The following is a 19161-nucleotide window of genomic DNA, read 5'->3' on the forward strand; positions in this document are numbered from 1 at the left end:
TGGTCCTTTACTCTCCCTTCCCATTTAACAGCCACTTCCTTGCAAGCCTAGTAGAAATCTACAGGACCTTCCTATTGGCTCTGGTCCCCTGTAAACATGGATTTCCATGTCACAACTTGCTCTGCATGAGTGAGGATTTACTTAGCGCGTCCTCTACAAAACACTCTCCTCCCAGAAGCTCTGGAACCTTTGCCCCACACCCCGAGGTTTCACTCAGAGCCAGGATTCTTCCAGCCCATGCAGCTGTGTGCTTTTTCTGCCATTCCTCTCTGCCTGTGTTTTTGGAAGGTCTTTTAATAATCTCAGAGCATGTTCTTGGAATTAGAGTCAGAATGTCCCTGGAGGAATAAACAGGCTTTGAACAGGCTTCAGAAGGAAACAGTAACTTTAGTCAAGGTATTCTTACATTTACTTGCATCACACAGTCCCACATTAGCATCAGGACAGGAAGCACTAGACATGGGAACCGCAGGACTGAGATTCACTCATGGTGGCCTCCACTTGTGAGTTAGTGTTCATCAATTTCCTGGATGAAATCACTGCCTGTAGCTTCCTGATGTGGTCTTTTGGGCTGTGGGCTGGATATTGCTCTAGAAGGAGGTGAGAGCAAGCACAGAAGCTGAGGGATGCCGAAGGAGCTCAGCGCTTCTGCTTTCTGCTTTTATACATATGCTCTGTCTGCAAGGTGGATGCTCCTTCAGGCTGCAGGGAAGGGACACCTAGGCCCCTAATTCCTCCCTCCCTCCACTTGGTGTAGGAAACTGTGTGCCATGAGCAGAGTTGTGCATGCATTTTTTAAATGACATATACCTCCTTTTTAATGATATGGGCTGTGTTTTGTGATCAAGGTATTGACTTGCTATGGTAGTTTATTGATTCACTTACTCATAATGTCATTCATTCATACCTACTGTGTGCTCTGTTATAAGAATACATTTTCAAATACCATATAGCACAGACTGTCAAACCTCAGAGGGAAGGTAGGGGAGGGCGGGGGTAAAGGGGAGAGATCAACCAAAGGACTTGTATGCATGCATATAAGCCTAACCAATGGACACAGACATCAGGGGGGTGAGGGCATGAGTGTGTGTATGGGGGGGGGGGGGGGCGGCAGTGAGGGGATAAGGACATATGTAATACCTTAATCAATAAAGAAACAATAAAATTGAATTAAAAAAGAAGACTAGGTTAGCCTCAGATATCTTGTTCAGATCTGAATATCTAAATAAAAACTTTGATGATGGGTTTAAAATAATAAATAAAATAAAAATAAACACCATATAGCAGGCACTCAATAAAAATGTATTGAGTTAATGAACAAATGACCCTCCCTTCTTTCCTAATTGTATATTGATAAGTTTCATTAGCATAACATTAATTCAATGACATGTGAGGCTAGCAAAGCCCCCTGTGCAGCACTGGCAGGTGCCATTTCTGTGAGTGGCTGAAAGGCTGTCCAGGTCTTAGCCATCCCGGCAGATCCCTGCAACTCCCTTTTCCTCACCCTCCTAAGGCCTTGGGTCATTACTGGTCACCTCAACAGTGTGCCAGGCCAGGTATTTAAATGCAGCTGAGTTTTCCCCAAGTTCATTTAGGGGAAAGAATTTATATCTACATTTGACTGCAATTTCTTTTTCTCTACTTCTCTAGACCCCTTTTCACATCTATTAGGGCCTTACTGTGAATCTCGGTTAAGCTGTCCAAAGTGCTTTATGAATTCATTTGTTTAATCCTTACACCTAGGAGACAGGGCCTCTGACTTGTCCCTATTTCACAGGTGGGCAAACTGAGCAGAGAGAAAAGTGGACCTACCCACAGTTGCACAGCTGGGAAGGGTCAGAGCTGAGATCTGAACTTAGGTTTTGTGCCAGAGTTCCCCTTATCAATTTCCACTCCTGCCTTTTCCTCAGGCAGAGGTCCTGAGAGAGCACGTCCTGTCTGTAAAGGAGGCTTTCTCTCTCCAACCAAACACAGACCCACATCCCATGTACTCTGTTAAGGCTTTAAGGGCATTAATAAGTAATACCCCTCACCTCCAACGATGGAGGGGAGCCAAGACCAGGATATCATGGTACATAACTGTCTGGCCACAGAGTCAGAAATCAAGATGGTAAGTAACCAACGCTAGACTTTAGCTCCAACAGGATCAACAGCAGCTGAGTCAGCCAAGAAATGTTTTTGAGCCTGATAGTTGGCATGGCACTACTGACAGCAAGTAAATAGAACAAGTTTAAGAGATGCATAGCATCAGGTAGATGGAGATCAATATGTGGGCTTTATGCTAATGAAATCCAGATTGAAGGATATGACAATGGTAAGTGACCAAATGGGCCTGTGAATATTGTCAGCCACAACACGTCCTGTCTCTCACTGCCTAGTCTAGACTCTGGTAGAGGCCACATCAGAAAAAATTCTGGTGTGTAGAGCAGACACATTTATCCACAATTGCTGCCTTATCCTGGATGGGCAGAGAGAGAAGGAAAAGGACCAAATCTCCAGGTTTAAGTCTTTGAACAGGACTAATCAATTGTGTCTTGGAGCTGCTGTAACAAAATGGGGATGTGGGGGTGCTTAACACGATAGACATTTATTCTCTCACAGTTGTGGAGATCAGAAGTCCCAAATCAGGGTGTCAGCAGCATCCCGTTCCCTGCGAGGGTGGAGGCTCCAGGGAAGAATCCATTCTATGCCTCTTCCAGTTTCTGGTGGCCGTGACTTGAGGCACCATCATTCCAGTTTCTGCTTCTGTGCCCCTCAACCTGTCTTCTCTTTTCTGTGTCTTCTCCTCTGTATCTGTCTCAAATCTCCTTTTGCCTCTCTCTGATTATGCAATGGACACTTGTGATGGCATTTAGGGCTCACCTGGAAAAGCCAGGATAACCTCCTGCTATGGACTGAATTTTATTACCCTCCAACTTCAGATGTTGAAGCCCTAATTCCCAATGCAATGTTATTTGAAGATAAGGCCTTTAATAGGGAATTGAGGCTAAATGAGGTCACAAGACTAGTGCCCTAATCCAATAGGATCTTATGTCTTCATAAGAAGAGAATGCACACACAGTAAAGGCCATGTGAGGACACAGTGAGAGGTAGGTGTCTGCAAGCCAACAATAAAGGCCTCAGGAAAAACCAGCGCTACCAGTACTTTGATTCTGAACTTGTATTCTCAAGAACCATGAAAAGATTCATTTGTATTGTTTAAGCCACCCAGTATTTTGTTATTTTACTATGGCAGCCCTAGCAGACTAGTATACACCCTGATACCTAATCACATCTGCAAAGACCCCTTTCCCAATAAGGGAACAGTTACAAATTTCAGGGATTGTGGCTTGATATCTTTAGGTGGCTATTATGGACCAATGACAGGTCCCACAATCAGATAACGCATTTCTCCTCCAGGGAGAGATATAAATAAGGAGAGGGCCAAGATGTCAGGGTGTGTTTTTGCTGACCTAATGGTCTCTGAAAATAGAGAAGTAGGCAATGAGCACTGCCCTCAACACCTCCCCAAACACCAAGAACTTGGTGTCCATTTCCATTCCATTGAGAAAGCTCCTCCCCTGCTGCCTGACCATGGTCGTGCTTGCTTAATAACAGTTCCCTCCTCTCCCAATAAGCCCACTCCTACAAAGTCTGCTATGAACCAACTCCCCTTTCTCCACCATATTAACCACCACTCCTCATCTTCAGTACACAGGCCCTGGCCACCAAGTAATAACGATGGAGGTGAGCCAAGACCAGGATATCATGGTACATAATTGTCTGGCCACAGAGTCAGAAATCAAGATGGTAAATAACCAACACTAGACTTTAGCTCCAACAGGATCAACAGCAGCTGAGTCAGCCAAGAAATGTTTTTGAGCCTGATAGTTGGCATGGCACTACTGACAGCAAGTAAATAGATATGGTCCCCAGCCTGAAGCAGCCAGCAGTCTAGGACAGACAATATCAATCTGCATAGACAACATAAAAGCTGGCCAACAGCAATCGTGCATTAACAAGAGGCGGCAACATCCACGGAACAGATTAAATAGGAGTTGGCATTAAGTGGGTTTCTGACAGGCTTATCTAGTGCACGAGATGTGAGCTTCTTCTTCAAATCAGGAATGGAGTCAAGGATTATTTCTGCCCAGCACTTCCTCACCTCTTCTTTCAGAGTAGCCTATGCAAGAGTGGTGGGAATTCTGTAGTTCTTGGAGAAATCAATAAACCATACTGTATTTTTTTTTTTAGCATCTGCTATGAGTAAAGCATATTCAAGCTAGAAAACATCAAACAATGTGAGATTAGCACCCACTAAGAGGTCCTGGTCCCCAAGTCTGTGTTGTCAAGATCAGTTGCCCATCTACTTGTCGTGTGGCTAACTATAGAGACAACAAACCCAGGCATCCCAGTCCCATGTGCACAGCTTAGGGCTTTATCAGTGTCATCTCTACCCTCAATTAGGTAGTATCATCCCTACCTTGAAGATGAGGCTGTGGGACTCAAAATGATCATTAGTTCTAACAACTATCTGTTGAGCTCCTACTGTGTGCTAAGTAATGTAGGCTCATCAGATCAGGGAGCTATGTGGTAAAGTGCTTAAGGGAACAGCCTGATTCAAATGCCAGCTGTGCCCCTTGACAGAAATGTGACTGTGGGAAGGTTATACCCTCCCTGTGCCTCAGTTTCACCAGTGGTAAATGGGGTAGTAACACTGCCTAGTTAGTAGGGTCATTCTGAGGATGAAAGGAATGAAGACAGGTGGTGCATTTATAACAGTGCCTGTCTCATGGAGGACATTTGGTAGAGGCTGTTGAGCTCAGGAAGTTGACAGATGAAGCAGCTGAGGATTCTAGAGATTCATTAATGCCCGAGGTCATAGGCAATCAGAGGAGCCGGGACACAAACCCAGGAAGTCTGGCTTTGAGGGCCAGACATTTGCCTCTCTCATAACGAATGCATAGGAGCATCAAGATTCACACTGTTTCCACTAAGCCATATAGAAATACCTGGCCAGTGTCCCACTGATTATTAGTGACAGAACCAGGATCAGAATCCAACCTACCTCTAAATTTCACTCCCCCTGCTCCATTCTCCTAGTCTGTGACTCCTGTTTGCAGCTGATATCTTCCCCCGAGTGAGACCTTCCAGGCATGCGGAGCCCTTGAAGCCCTGTGTTCTAACTACATGAATACTCAGTGTCCTCGTGCTCCAAGCTGACACCAGAGTCCCTGGGGACCTGTTCTAACCTTACACAGCTCAGCTTTGGTGTTTTTAAATCACCAACTGTTTTGGACATTATCATATGTAAGATATAGTACTAAGTATTTTTTTTAATATACAGAGAAATAAGAGAGGTACTTGCTCCCAAAGGAGTTCATTAGCTGGTGGAGGAAACAAGCTGGTATCCCAATAGCACAGAGGCACAAACAATGTTGGAAGAAGAATAGGAAGAGGCTATGGCTCTAGAAGGAGCCCTCCCTGGTCTCCCGAACCCAGATCTCTAGAACTGCTGGGGGGGGGGTGGTATCCCAGAGCCTCCCAGGTCCAGGGAGTGGGGTACAGGCAGCTTTTCAATCCATATCTATGCACCCAGGAGCCAGAGCACCCTGGGATCACTGGGGACCTCCCTCTAAGGCTTCTGAGCAGTTTCAAGGACACAGGGTCACAAAACAGCACCATTTGGCAGATGGCAGAAGCTGCCTCGGGGAAAGAGAAAGGCTGGCTTTGATGCCCAGCCAGAGATAGAAAATATTTTCTCTGAATTAGAGAAAGGGAGGAGTGTCACTTTCTGTTTAGAAGCAGCAGATGGACCCACTATTCTAGTACTTCCTAATCATTTTGTAAGTCACAGACCTTTTGAACATAGGATGAGTGCTGTGGACTCATGCCCCAGAGAAAAGAAATTGAGTTCATACAACATGTTGCATAGCTTCTGAGGTTTCTCAGAACCTTTGGAAGGCATCTGTGGATTTTCAATGGGCCCACAAACCCCACGTTAAAGATCCTTACTCACAGTGGTTGTTAAAAATGACTGCAAATTCTTTGGTACTCCTCCCATTTGGAGGTGAGGTCTATGTCCTTCTCTTGAGTCTGGGCACACTTGTGACTACTTCTACCAATACAGTTTGACTTCCAAAGCTAGTGCACCTGGAAAGCTTGCTTTGGGGATGATCCTCTCAGCACCCAGCTCCATGCCATGTGCACGGGTTCTGTGTAAGTGCTATGGTGGACAGTCCTAGCTGAGCTCAATTGTTATGGTATGAGTAGCATCCAACAAAAGATGCTGATATCCCAACCCCCCAATACTGGTGAGTGTGACCTTTTGTGGAAACGAGGTCTTTGTAGATGTTCCAGTTAAGATGAAGTCAGTACAGTGGGGCCTTGACTTATGAGTTTAATTCGTTCCGAGACCGAGCTCGTTAAGGAGCTCATTAACTCAAATTATCAACTCAATGCAAAAAATCGGCCGAGAGACAGCTGGTATCTCAAAAAACTCGTTAGTCGGGACACTCGTAAGTCAAGGCCCCACTGTAGAGCCAAAATGACTGGTGTTCTTTAAAAAGGAGGGATTTGGACACAGAGATAGACATGCCCACAGGAGAGCATCATGTAAATATGAAAGCGTAGATTGGCATGATGTATCTACAGGCCAAGGAACGTCCAAGATGGCCAGCAACCCACTGAAAGCTAGGAGAGGGGCATGGCCCTCATTAGGAACCAGCTCTGCCTACACCTCAATCTCTGATGTCTAGTCTTCAGGACTGTGATACAATACATTTCTGTTGTTTTAGCCACCCACTTTGTGGTACCTTGTTCTGGCAGCCTTAGGAAATGAATGCACCATCCTTGTAATCATCCCTGCCCAGGCTCGAGGGAGGAAGTGAAGGAAACCCTTTTGAGAAAGGGGGCCCCCCCAGCCCAGTTTTCAACCTTGGCTGCACATTAGAATCACCTGGGAATCTTTTTAAAATCCTCTGGAATGAGGCCCAGAAATCAAGATTTTAAAAAGATTCCCAGGTGATTCTAATGTGCAGCCAAGGTTGAGAACCACTGCTCCAGCCGCTGGCCGGTCGAGTCCCCTGCAGGCATTCTGGCCTTTCCAGCTGAGGCCACAGACCCGGAAGGGTAGAGACATGCCATAGCTGCTGTGCCTTGACTGAGTTGCTAGCCCACAGAATCTGTGGGTATAATAATACAATGGTTGTTGTTTTAGGCTACTAAGTGTGGAGGTGTTTGTTGTGCAGCAAAGCTTAACTGGAACACTGCTTAAAACTCCCCTAACCTCTGGCCGATCTAGGTTATGTCCTCTTCCTTCTTTGTCTGCAAAGGGAGCTCACCTGGTGAACTCATTTGAGCTAAATAGCCATGGTGATGGCATCACAGAATCTGAGAATTAGAAAGAAGGTTGATATTCACATTTCGGTAAAAACAAATTACCCACAGTCCCAACTTCATATAAATCGAGCAGCTTTCATTTTCCCTTTCAATCCTTGTGCATACATAATTTGCACATAGTTTATTCACATTTCACTCAACATAATTATAATCAGAGGAGACATAATTTTTGAGTCTGCTTTATTCAACTTGGTATTTATCATAGCATTTTCATGTTGCTACATAGTCTTTATATTATTTTAATTGGCTGCAAAAAATGTCATAAATGTGCTCTAATTTACTCAATCACTGTCCTTCTGACCAACATAAAAACTTTGATGTGAATCTTTTTAAGTTGCAATCTATACATTTTAATTAGTGCTCCAAATTAGGGGTCAGCAAACTCTGTCCTGAGAGCCAAATCCACCCCATTTTCCTACTGCCTGCAGGCCAATGATAGCTTTAGTTTTTAAAGGCTGGAAAAATTTTTACAAAGAATAGTATTTCACTACATAAAAATTATATGAAATTCAAAATTCAGTATCCATAAATAAAGTTTTATTGGACCATAACCACACCCATCATTAATACATTGCCTGTAGCTTGTTTCACAATACAATGACAAAATTAAATAATTGGTACAGAGACTGTATGGCTCACAAAACCTAAAATATTTACTATCTGGCCCTTTACAGAAAACATCTGTGGATTCCTGTTCTAAATACACATCAAGCCACCCCTCTACCCCTCACAGCATTCATGCCTGTTTATTTATTTAATTTTTTTTACTTTGTCAGGAATCTCTTTTGCTCATCTTTCTATCATTATTAATGTATTCAACAATGATTTGTTAAATACCTTTTATCAGTGATTTAATAAATACCTTGTTTTTGTTTGTTTGTTTGTTTTGCCAGACATGGAGATATAAAGCTAAATAAAGCAAAATCCTTGCTTTCAAGGAGTTTAGAGTCTAAGAAGCTACTCAAAGCAGAGACACACACAGCAATATCACAGGTTTGAAAGTCCTGTGAGGCACTAGAGAGACACAGCGGTCCAGATGTGGGATAATTCTTGACAGCTGTGAACATGACATTTGAGCTTCAGAGAAGCAAATCAAATGGCAGTCTTGGTAGAAAAAACAATTATAGCATGGGAGACTATTCAGCATGTGTGGCTATAGTAGAAGAGATAATTTAAGAAGCCCCACAACCCCCATCCCCTCTAACAGGGGTTCAGAGGCTGAGTGAAAAGGGTGAAGGGATAAAAAAACAAAAAAAAAAACAAGTTAAAAAAAAACAAACACCTCATAGAAACAGACAACACCAGAAGGAAAGGGAGGTGGGGGAGGTAGAAGAGGGTAAAGGCGGAATAGAAGGAGACTTGACTTGGGTGGTGAACATGCAATACAAAGTACAGATGTTGTAGAATTATACACCTAAAATCTATATAATTTTATTAACCTATGTCACCCCAAAAATTTCAATAAAAAAGAAAAAAAGAAGCCACAATGGGGGATCAGATGAAAGGAGGGAGAGGGAGAAGAAGGGAACAGGGTGGAGATGGAGGAGGAGAGGATGAAGAGGAAAGGGAGGAAAAGGAAAGGGAGGAGGTTGGGCTCAAGGTAAGACACCTGTGGAGGTAGGTGACAGGATACAAATCTGACAAAAAAGAAAACCTCTTAAAACCTTCAAGATCAGTAAGTCCTCACCAGCATCAATAGATTTGAGGCTTTAAGCAAAATGACATGCAATGAAACCAATTTTACCATAGGCTAATTGACATAAATAAGAGTTAAGTTCCTGCAGCATCCTTATAACGTTGATTAAAATAACGTTATTCAAGGATCTACTGTATTTACCAGAATCATCAATGTTTTTATTTTCCTTTGGCCAAAGGTAGAGAAACCGATAAAACTTAAGGTATTTTACCAAACCAAAGAATGCATACTCTATAAAACTTGAGGAGTTAGAGATGCCAATTATTAACCATGAGAGGCACTTCTCATATAAGTCTTTGAGATGAACTATTACATTCCAGAAGAAATAGAATTAAAGTTTTTAAAGTCTGGATGTTTCCAAGAAGGTCTCTTGTGCATATCTTAACAAGAATACTTTTGGGGAGGGGGAAGGTTATTGAATCCAGAGTTGTATGGTTACAAATACGGAGTATAAATTTCCCCACAAGTGTCTGTATTCAGAAGGGCAGGTGGGGTTTTTTTCTTGTATTTTCAGCCTTTATATCTTGTCATTAGTTGTTCCAAATGACCGTACTCTTTGGAATTCAATCTTCCTTCTGCATAAATACCCCTCCCCCCCCCCACACCTTTATCCAGAGTCCTTTTTCTAATCAGAAAGGCTTTCGATATCAAGGTTTCCATTTACTAAGCCTGAAATGGAATACTGGGCCTAAAAAATATAACACCAATAAATATTAAGCTTCTACAAATCTTATCCATTTTTTAAAGTTTAAGTCATGAACTAACTCTCATAGAGCCGTGCTTCTTTAAAGTACATACCATACGTTGAGGATCTTGTGAAAATGTAGATTCTTTTCCAATAGGTCTTGAGTAGTGCCTGATTTTCTGCATTTCTAACCTTTTCCCAGTCACCCTGATGCTACTGGTCCATGGACCACACTTTGAGTGGCCACACTTAGATTATTCCAGCCCCTGTTTATCATCCTCTTCTGAATTCCAATGGCACTTATGCTCCGTTCCCTTTAGTATTTGTCTTGTATTGTTTCCTGTTTCGTCAAAGTTAGTCTTGGCTTTTCATATTATAAACTCCGGAAAGAAAAAATCTTATCTGATATGCACCAGTCCACTCAACATGCAATGAATGCAGCGGGGTGCTAAGCAGAGGTGGCACTCAAAGAGGGTTTTGAAAATCACTGAACAAGTCATTTGAGAGGCATAGTTCAGGCTGCCATTATATTTAATCCCAAACCCTGCCATAGCCTGCAGTGCTCTCCCTACCCCCTCCAGCCCCACCCCACCCCAGTGCAATCCAGTATGAGATCCAGAGCTTCAAGCAAAAATACCAGTTCAAGGAACCATCCTCACCACTGTGAGAAGTGGTCATTGTTTTGATATACAAAGCAGGTACAAATCTGCAAGCCCTATATTTGGATGAACAAGAAATTGCCTGGTCGGTGTTGCTTAGTGGTTGAGCATCGACCTATGAACCAAGAAGTTCCCAGTTGGATTCCCTGGGCACATGCCTGGGTTGCAGGCTCGATCCTCCATAGGGGGTGTGCAGGAGGCAGATGATTGATGTCTCTAGCTTTTTATCCTTCTCCCTTCATCTCTTTCTAAAATCAATAAAAACATTTTAAAAAAAGAAATGGAACCTGTTTTTTATTCCTATAACAGAATTTAATCATGGTTTCACCTTTTGCCTAATTTCAAAACAAACATGATCTTGCTCCAATTTAGGTAAACTCAATTACTTCCAGGTTTTTTTGCCATTTTAGTATTTCCCCTCCCTTTCTGTCTCCCCTTGTCAATCTCTTCTACGTTGCCATGCATTGCTGTTGTCTCCCTTGCCATTGGTCTTTGTTACCAGTCCCACACTGAGTCTACCTTTTGACCCGCCGAAGACCAGTGTGTTTTTTTTGTGGGTATTTTTGGTGGGGTTTTTTGTAGTCATTCCAGAGCCCTTTTGTAAGACTCAAAGGTTTTCAAATTCTAAAAGCCTGCTTCAAGGTCTGGTTTTAAGCAGAGAAGTCTGTGGGGCATCAGATAAAATTTTAGCCATGAGCCTGCACACAGCACATGGAGGAGGCATCCGCCTTGCTTTTCAGGAGCTTTTCCTCAAGAGAAAAACAGAGAGTTCTCCAAATAATGTGAGCTTAGGTGAGTGAATCATGTAAATGATATAGTATAAGTGACTGTTATAAATAGGAAGCTCAAGCGTCAGGGCTCCTCGCTTGCCCAGTCTCCTTCCAAGACCCTATTCTTAACTTTGTTCTTTTTCTCAAAAAGGGCCCCTCAAATTGTATAAGCTTCAATCTGCACAAAACCTAGATCTGCCCCTGATGTATTATCAAAGGACTGAGGGTGATGGTTAATAGTGATGCTATTGGTGAAGGAAGAACCAAGGTAAAGGGAGGGAGACCAAAGCTCAGTGCAACATGCCATGGTGGCAGGGGTCAGAGTGCACAGTGTGAGACACCTGTCTAACACACACACCTCCTTCTTCCCTTCAGAACCCAGACATTACTCTTCTCAGCTGTGCATGTCTGTAACTAGCACCCTTATTCATTCAGTCTGGTCTGAGAACCCCACAGTTACACTGGCTTCTCCCTTAGTAACCAAAGTAGTAGATTCTACCTTAGCCATATCTTCTCCTTTCCAGTCCACCATCATTACCATAGTTCAGGCTGTCATTATATTTAATCCCAAACCCTGCCATAGCCTGCAGTGGTCTCCCTAACCCCTCCAGCCCGACCCCTCCTAGACTCTATGACCTGGTCTCCTACTGGTTCTGTTTAAGTTGCTTTGAAAACTGTGTCTCCAAATACAGTCACACTCGAAGGTAAGTGGGCAAACACAATTCAGTCCATGATACACCCCTTCTATCAGGGGATCCAAGTAATCTAGTTAATATAAAGTTCCTATTCAAGAAAATTAGGGGGGAAAAAGAAAATTAGGACTATATTGCCTCATATGATTTATGTAAAGACTGAATAAGGGGACAGACATAGAACACAAATGATAGGTATGATGACTATTATTTTTCCCCCAAACAAGCAGGCAGGGCTTGCTTCCTGTGCTCCAGAATTGTTATCCTGCCCTCTTCCTCTGTCTTGGGTTAATCATGGTCACTGCATAGTCACACCTTACACAGAATAGGTAGGGTATTTTAAACATCAATTTTATTATCCAGTTCTGGTAATGGAGCGTGAAATAACATGTGAAGAGCCCATTAAACATTATGAAAGAGTTTCCATTTCCTAAAAATGAGGGGATAATAAAAGTGGCCCACATCATTCACTGCTGAGGGGGAGAGAGGCTAACTTTCATCTTCAGATGCCCTTTGAGGAGGCACAACTTTCATAACTTAAAACTCAACATTTCAAATGACTGTGGGGAATAGCTGGCCCAGCTAGGCATTAGCCAGCAGTGTGTTTTTTGACCAAGAAATCATTAACAGTGTGTGTAAAGAAGCACAGGAATAAAACTTAGTAGCTTGCAGTTGAGATGAATTTTAATCCAAATGTTATTTTTTTTTTCTTTCCTCAAATTATATTCTGGTCTCTGACTCAGACCTCATTGTATAACCAACTGTCTGCCAGTCCCAGGTATAACCTGCTTAGAAAGGTTGAAGAATGAATCCATAAACAACTTCTAACCATATCCCCCTCTCCACCGGAGACTAATACAAGCTCCACCCTAAGTTCTCAGGAATTTCAGGCAACAGTGGATCCTAATTGCCTGTGCAGGAATTTATGATGGCCCTTTACTCATTTCTGCAGACTGTTTTGTGTCCTGGAACGATAGGTTCCTGAGAGTACTTTGTCCTCTTACAGGACACACACTCTCCTAGATTTCCTTCTATCTCATGAGTCACCGCTTCTTGTAAACCTTACTTGGTTTTTCCTCATCTTCCTGACACTTTACCATTGAACAGCCTGGGACTTGGGCTTGGATTTCATTTCTTCTTTATTTACCGTCATTTCTTTGGTGCTTGCATCCAGTCTCATGGTTGTAAATACCATCTATTCGTTGACAAATTCTAGATTTAACTCTTTCCCTGGACTACAGATTCATATGTCAAGTTGCCTACACAGGTGCTTATAGGCATCTGAAATGTTAACTTTCTTAAAATCAAACTCCTGATCTTTCCCCACAAACTTGTTTTATCTCAGTGTCAACTGCATCTTTCCAGTTGCTCAAGCCAAGGCCAAGACCTCTTGACTCATCTCTTTGTTTCACACTCAAACCCCCAATCCAACAGCAAGTCCTGTCAGCTCTACCTTCAAAATATATCCTAAGACTTAGACCTTCTCTACACTTCCATTGCCTACACCCTGGTCCATCATTTTTCTTCTTGACTATAGTTCTGTCTGCACACCCTCAGTAGACAGTAAGCAGAGGGATCCTCTTAAAACATAAGTCAGATCATAGCACTCCTCTGCTCAACCCATCAATGCTATTTCACTGAGAGCAAAAGCCAGAATTCTTACAATGACTTCAAGTCCTTACAGGACTTAAAGAACATCTAGTGCAACTACCTCATATTTCAGCTGAGAAAACTGAAACAAAGCTGATAACAATTTGCTGAATATCACATAATTTGTTAGTGGCAAGGTTGAGATTAGAATGCAGGTTTCTTAACTCTGAATCCAGCCTTTGTTCAAATAAAACATCACCTAACTTCTGTCCAAATGGAACATGGTCTCCAATTTATCTCTAGTCATGGTATCTGACCACAGTTCAAAATAATTCTAGATCATAAAAAAATATTGATTTCAGGGTAAACGAGTGGCAAATCCAAGTAGTTAAGAGCATAAAGAAGGGACTTTTTTTCTTCTGAGCTTTAGAGTAAATATGACTTGATTTATGAGTCAGCTTCTAACAGAGAGATGATAATAATAACAATGATAGCCCTAATCGGTTTGGCTCAGTGGATAGAGTGTTGGCCTGGGGACTAAAGGATCCCGGGTTCAATTCCGGTCAAGGGCATGTACCTTGGTTGCAGACACATTCCCAGTGGGGGGTGTGCAGGAGGCAGCTGATCGATGTTTCTCTCTCATCGATGTTTCCAACTCTCTATCCCTCTCCTTTCCTCTCTGTAAAAAATCAATAAAATATATTTTTTAAAAATAATAATAACAATGATAGCTTCCATTACTTGCTGCCCACCAATTCTAGATCCTCTGTGTACATTATCTGATTTAGTTTTTACAATAACCTCTAAGGAAAATATTATTGTATTCTTATTTTACAGGCAAGTAGATTGAGAATAGAGAATTTCGGTAACTTGTCCAACCCCGTACAACTAATAAGAGGCAGAGCTGGGATGCAAGGCTATATTTGCTTGACTTGAAGCCCATATTCTGAACCTCTGCAAGGTACTGTCTCTGATACATAGGGCCAGATGGGCAAGGATCTTCAAATCCTATTTGCAGGGAGTATTTGATTCCAGGTTTTCTAATATGGCCCAGAACCTATTACTTCATTCTATTTACAGGGTATAAGACAGGAAACTTCCATTGACCCAAAGAGGTGGCCATTCGGCCAATTCTTCTGCTATCTTGGAAATGCTGTCATCAAAGCAAGAGTTTTCACCACTAGTTGAAGCAATTGAATGTTAGGAAGCCCATATGAAATAGTGAGAAGAATATAGCACTCTTTTCACTATTCACATGGGAATGGGTGGACACAGGATTGAAGAAGATTGGCAAAAAATAAGTGAGTGACCATCTATTGAGTTGTCAGGGTTTGTGCTGGGCACATTATTGGTATTACTTCATTTATTCCTTATGAAAACCTCTTTAAGTAACTGTCTCTATAATATTCTCTTTCTACAGATGAAAAAAACATAGCTTAATAGATATGGCTTTCCCAAGCTTATCCAACTATAATAAAGGGCCAGGCTTTGAGCACAGATGGACATAACTTCAAAGCCATCAGACATGTTCTAACCTCTGCTAAGCAAGCCCAGAAGATCTAAGTTCTAGAGTGGGATTTGCTACTGATTCAACGGAGTCTGTTTCCTGTATGAAAATGAGAGGTGTATTAGATGTTTTCAAAGCTTTAACATTCTACTGTTTCAGTTTTCACCCAGAAGGCACAAAGAACCTTAAAGGTATCTAAGTTGATGGAAAACATAAAGTCATTGACATTCTCTAACTAGGAAGGCAGACATGAGAAAGAGTAGCTCAGTTCAGTTGTTATGTGTACAGTGATGAAAGCATGAATAAAACACAGAAGGAAGGAGTGATTCGTACTCTGTTTTGGGGCAACACAAATTCTTCCAGACTTTACAGTTCATAGCACAAATGAAGTTACACACTGAGAGGGCCATCTTTGCCCAACTAATTGCCAAGCCAGTGGTGATCATTTCCATTCTGCTTGTTATACATTTTTTTCCTTTCTCACAGCTACCAAGGAGCTGGGTCATGGTATTGGAGAGTTTATAACGTGAAAGGAGGGATGAGAATATACTATAAAGTACTATTCATGATGCCTAAGTGGGTTGATTTCAAGTGAGCTGCTAGCTAGGGCAGGATTGAGGGGGCAGAAAGTGTGTTAGTGAGAAAGCATTTATGGGCAACTCTATGTACTTCTGAGACAACCTTTGAGATGGGCAGGTGTCCGAGCCAGGCAGTTTGGTGGAACTAAGAAGGGTAGATGGAAAACTGATAAAGCAAGATAAGATTGAGGCTATAAGATAAGATTGGTGAGTTTGTGTCAGAACACCCTTTTATTAAGATCCTAGTAGACTGTGCTGAGTTGAGGTGATATCTAATGTCCAGTGCCTGTTGAACTATTGGCCTCTTTTACAATTGGCAATGTTAACATTGGCAAACACACACTTTTGTCATATCCTTTGGGATACTTACAAAATGGTGATGGTCACCTGGTTTCCATACAGTAGGGTCTGTATTGGAAGTTTAGTTAACATTTGTGGAATGAAAGAATGACAATGATATCCCAGTTCTACCAACTTACCTATCTAGAAGGTCATTTGTATTCTTATTTTAGAATAGACATTAGTATTAAGAATTCCACTGTTTTCCAGGAAATTGTCCCCTGAGGCTTAAAGAAAGGGCAGAATTTTACCTTTGAAGGGTGTATCCTTGGTATGTTTTAAAGAATAAATCAGAGCGAGCCTCTCTTCCCATGGTCTGGAAGAAAGCTCATGTGAAGAACACATGCATTCAGCTCAGGGAAACCAAAAATCTGTTAGATTTTAAAAATAGATTTGATCGTGTGACTCACATTTAAGTTCACTCCACCACATTTTTGGACTACTTCTGTGTATCTTAGTATAAGTGGGAAGTAGAAAATTTTAAATGCTACAGAAAATACCTTAAGGATTAAAGAAGAAAGCCCGAGCCAGCAAAGCAGAGGGACTGATGGAAACCAGGTGACCAGAACACATGAGAGAGAGACGCCAGTCAAGCTGCAGCACAGAGCTCTCCTGGGGGGACCTAGGATCTCCTCCCCGGTGTGTGTGGCTGGCAGGCCCTTCCAAGTGCCTTGCACTCGGGGTGGCCTAAACAGCATATCCTCATAAAGCTGGATCACCCAGGAAGATATCAACAACCCTTTTTCTATCTATAATCCCAGGTCACACTCTTTAGAAAAAGCCCAACCTCCCATCTTGTTACTGACAGGTCCATCCTGAGAGGCAAAATCCATGATTGGTCTACTCTGGGTCATGCTTTTTCATTATGGAACCCTATTTATTTCCTAAGGCTGTCATAACAAAGTACCACATGCTGAGTACTTTAAACCACAGACATTTATTCTCTCACAGCCCTGAAAGCCAGAAGTCAAGTCAAGGTGTTGACAGGGCCATGTTCCCTCTGAATACACCAAAGAAGGACCTGTTCTAGGCCGGTCTCTAAGCTTCTGGTGGTTCCTTGGCTTGTGGTAGCATAACCACAGTCTTCACATGGCACTCCCCTGTGAGTATCTGTGTCCAAATTTTCCCTTTTTATAAAAACACCTGTCATATTGGATTAGGACCCAACCTACTCCAGTATCACCTCATTTTAACTTAATTAATTACATCTGCAATGGCCCTATTTCCAAACAAAGTCACATGCTGAAGCACTGAGGACTATGACTTCAACACATAAATTTGAGAGAGGATAAATTCAATCCATAACAAGAACATTGGATTTATTCTCTGGTTTGAGAAATCTTTATATTTCACAAGATACAAGATAAACCCACCATAATGAAAATATTCTTTTTTACAGAGAATAAATGTGGACTAATGTCCTAGCAATAAGTTACAAGGGAAGCCCTAGATTAGAGTCCAAGAACTTAGTCCCCCTCTGAGTAAAGGTAACAAACTTCATCAGCATCTTTAACAAAAAGAGAAGGGTTTAAATTGTATAATTTGAACCACAGTTAAACACAAGCCAGTAAAAAGTGGCCTGCGGGCCAAATCTGGCCTTCCATCTGGTTCTGTAAATAACTTTTTACTGGAACATAGTCCTGCCCATTTGTTGACGTATCGCCCATGGCTGCTTTTGCACAATATGAACAGAGTTGAGCAGCTCCAGTGGAGACTGCATAGCCCACAAAGCCTAAAACATTGATTTTCTGGCCCTTCACAGAAAATCTCTGCCAACATCTGCTTTAGCACAACGCAGAGCTCTGAAGAACAGTCATCCTAGACAAAAGGGAAATTCTAAGGAGGTAATCCAGCAGAGCTGTTGGAGATTACACATAAAGTTCCCCAGGATTGGATTGCCTCCTTCAAGCAGGCTGAGCAAACTCTGAAGAGGCAGCCCTTGGAGAACAAGTAACCCACCAAAACACTATCCTCCCTCTCTCTCCTCAATGATAGAAGGTCAATATCCTCCCCCAAGGCAAGCCAATTCTTGGCCAGCTACAAAACCCTTTTGCCCATGGGCTTTAGTGTCTAATAAAACAAGTCACCTAATTGGAAAGCATTACTAGCCCTTCCTGGAAGGTCTAAGTCCGTGTGCTCAAGGGCTGTAGTTGTGAGCACTGGCCAGGTCGCTGCTGCTGGTCTCTGAGGAGCTTTCCCCAGTCCTTTGTGGAAGGAGAAAAATAAAAGGGGTCTTTGATAAGACTATTTACTCCACTCACAACACTAGCCTGTTTCCTGGCCCCCAAATAATCGCGACAGTGGTTATTTATTTATTGGTCTATTTATTTATTTTCTCATGCTGTCATTTGACCAAATAAAAAGTTGGCAGCCTGACTTGCTTTTTTTTTTCCCCTGAAAATTTACAAGCCCTAAGTACTAAACATCTAAGAAACGTGACTCTGGGAGGGTAGATGAGTACAGTTGCTTCCCTGCCCAGGGCACCAGCCTTTGAAAGTGGGTTCTCTCAGGAGATGTACCTCTAGGAAAAGCTGAAAAGCTGGCTCCAATATGGCCAGTTGGTCCCCTTCCATGTGGTCACACTTTTTGCTTGTAAGTCACAGAAACCCAACTGGAGTTAGCTTAAGTAAAAGAAGGAAAACATTGTCTCCTATAACCAAACTGCAAAGTTGGCCCCAGGCTGTGCATGAACCAAGGGCTCCAGCAACCCCCCAACCCCGTCAGCCTCCCCCCGCTACCCCTCCCAAGACCTCATTCTCCATTTCTTATCTCCTCTTTCTCTGTGTTCTATCACTACTTTCTCATGAAGTAGGAGACACAGCTTTTAGAAGCTCTAGGTTTCCCTCTCTTCGGCTTTGGAATCAGAGAAACAGTGGTGAGTATTGGCCAGCTTTGGTTACAAAAGATCAGAGAGAGACTCTAACTGACCTGCCTTGGATTCCAAGCCTTCCTGGATGGCTCATGGCTCCCTCCTTCACTCCCCCAGGTTTTACTCAAACATCTGTCCCCTTATCCTTGAGTCCTTTTCTGGCCACTCCCTGTAAATAGTACTCCTCAACCTCCTCCGCTATCCTATTTCCCCTTAGCTGCCTTTTTTTTCCTATAGTACTTATCACCTCTTAACATACAATTTACTGATTGGCTAAGGTTATTGTCTGGCTTCTGCCTCAGTATTGCAAGCTCCATGAGACAGAGATTATAGTCTGTTTTATTTATTACTACCATTCCAGTGTCCACAGCAGCAGCTTGGCATACAGGGGCTGCA

The sequence above is a fragment of the Myotis lucifugus genome, unplaced genomic scaffold (assembly GCF_000147115.1).
Source record: "Myotis lucifugus unplaced genomic scaffold, Myoluc2.0 scaffold_95, whole genome shotgun sequence".
In the NCBI taxonomy this organism is placed as follows: domain Eukaryota; kingdom Metazoa; phylum Chordata; class Mammalia; order Chiroptera; family Vespertilionidae; genus Myotis; species Myotis lucifugus.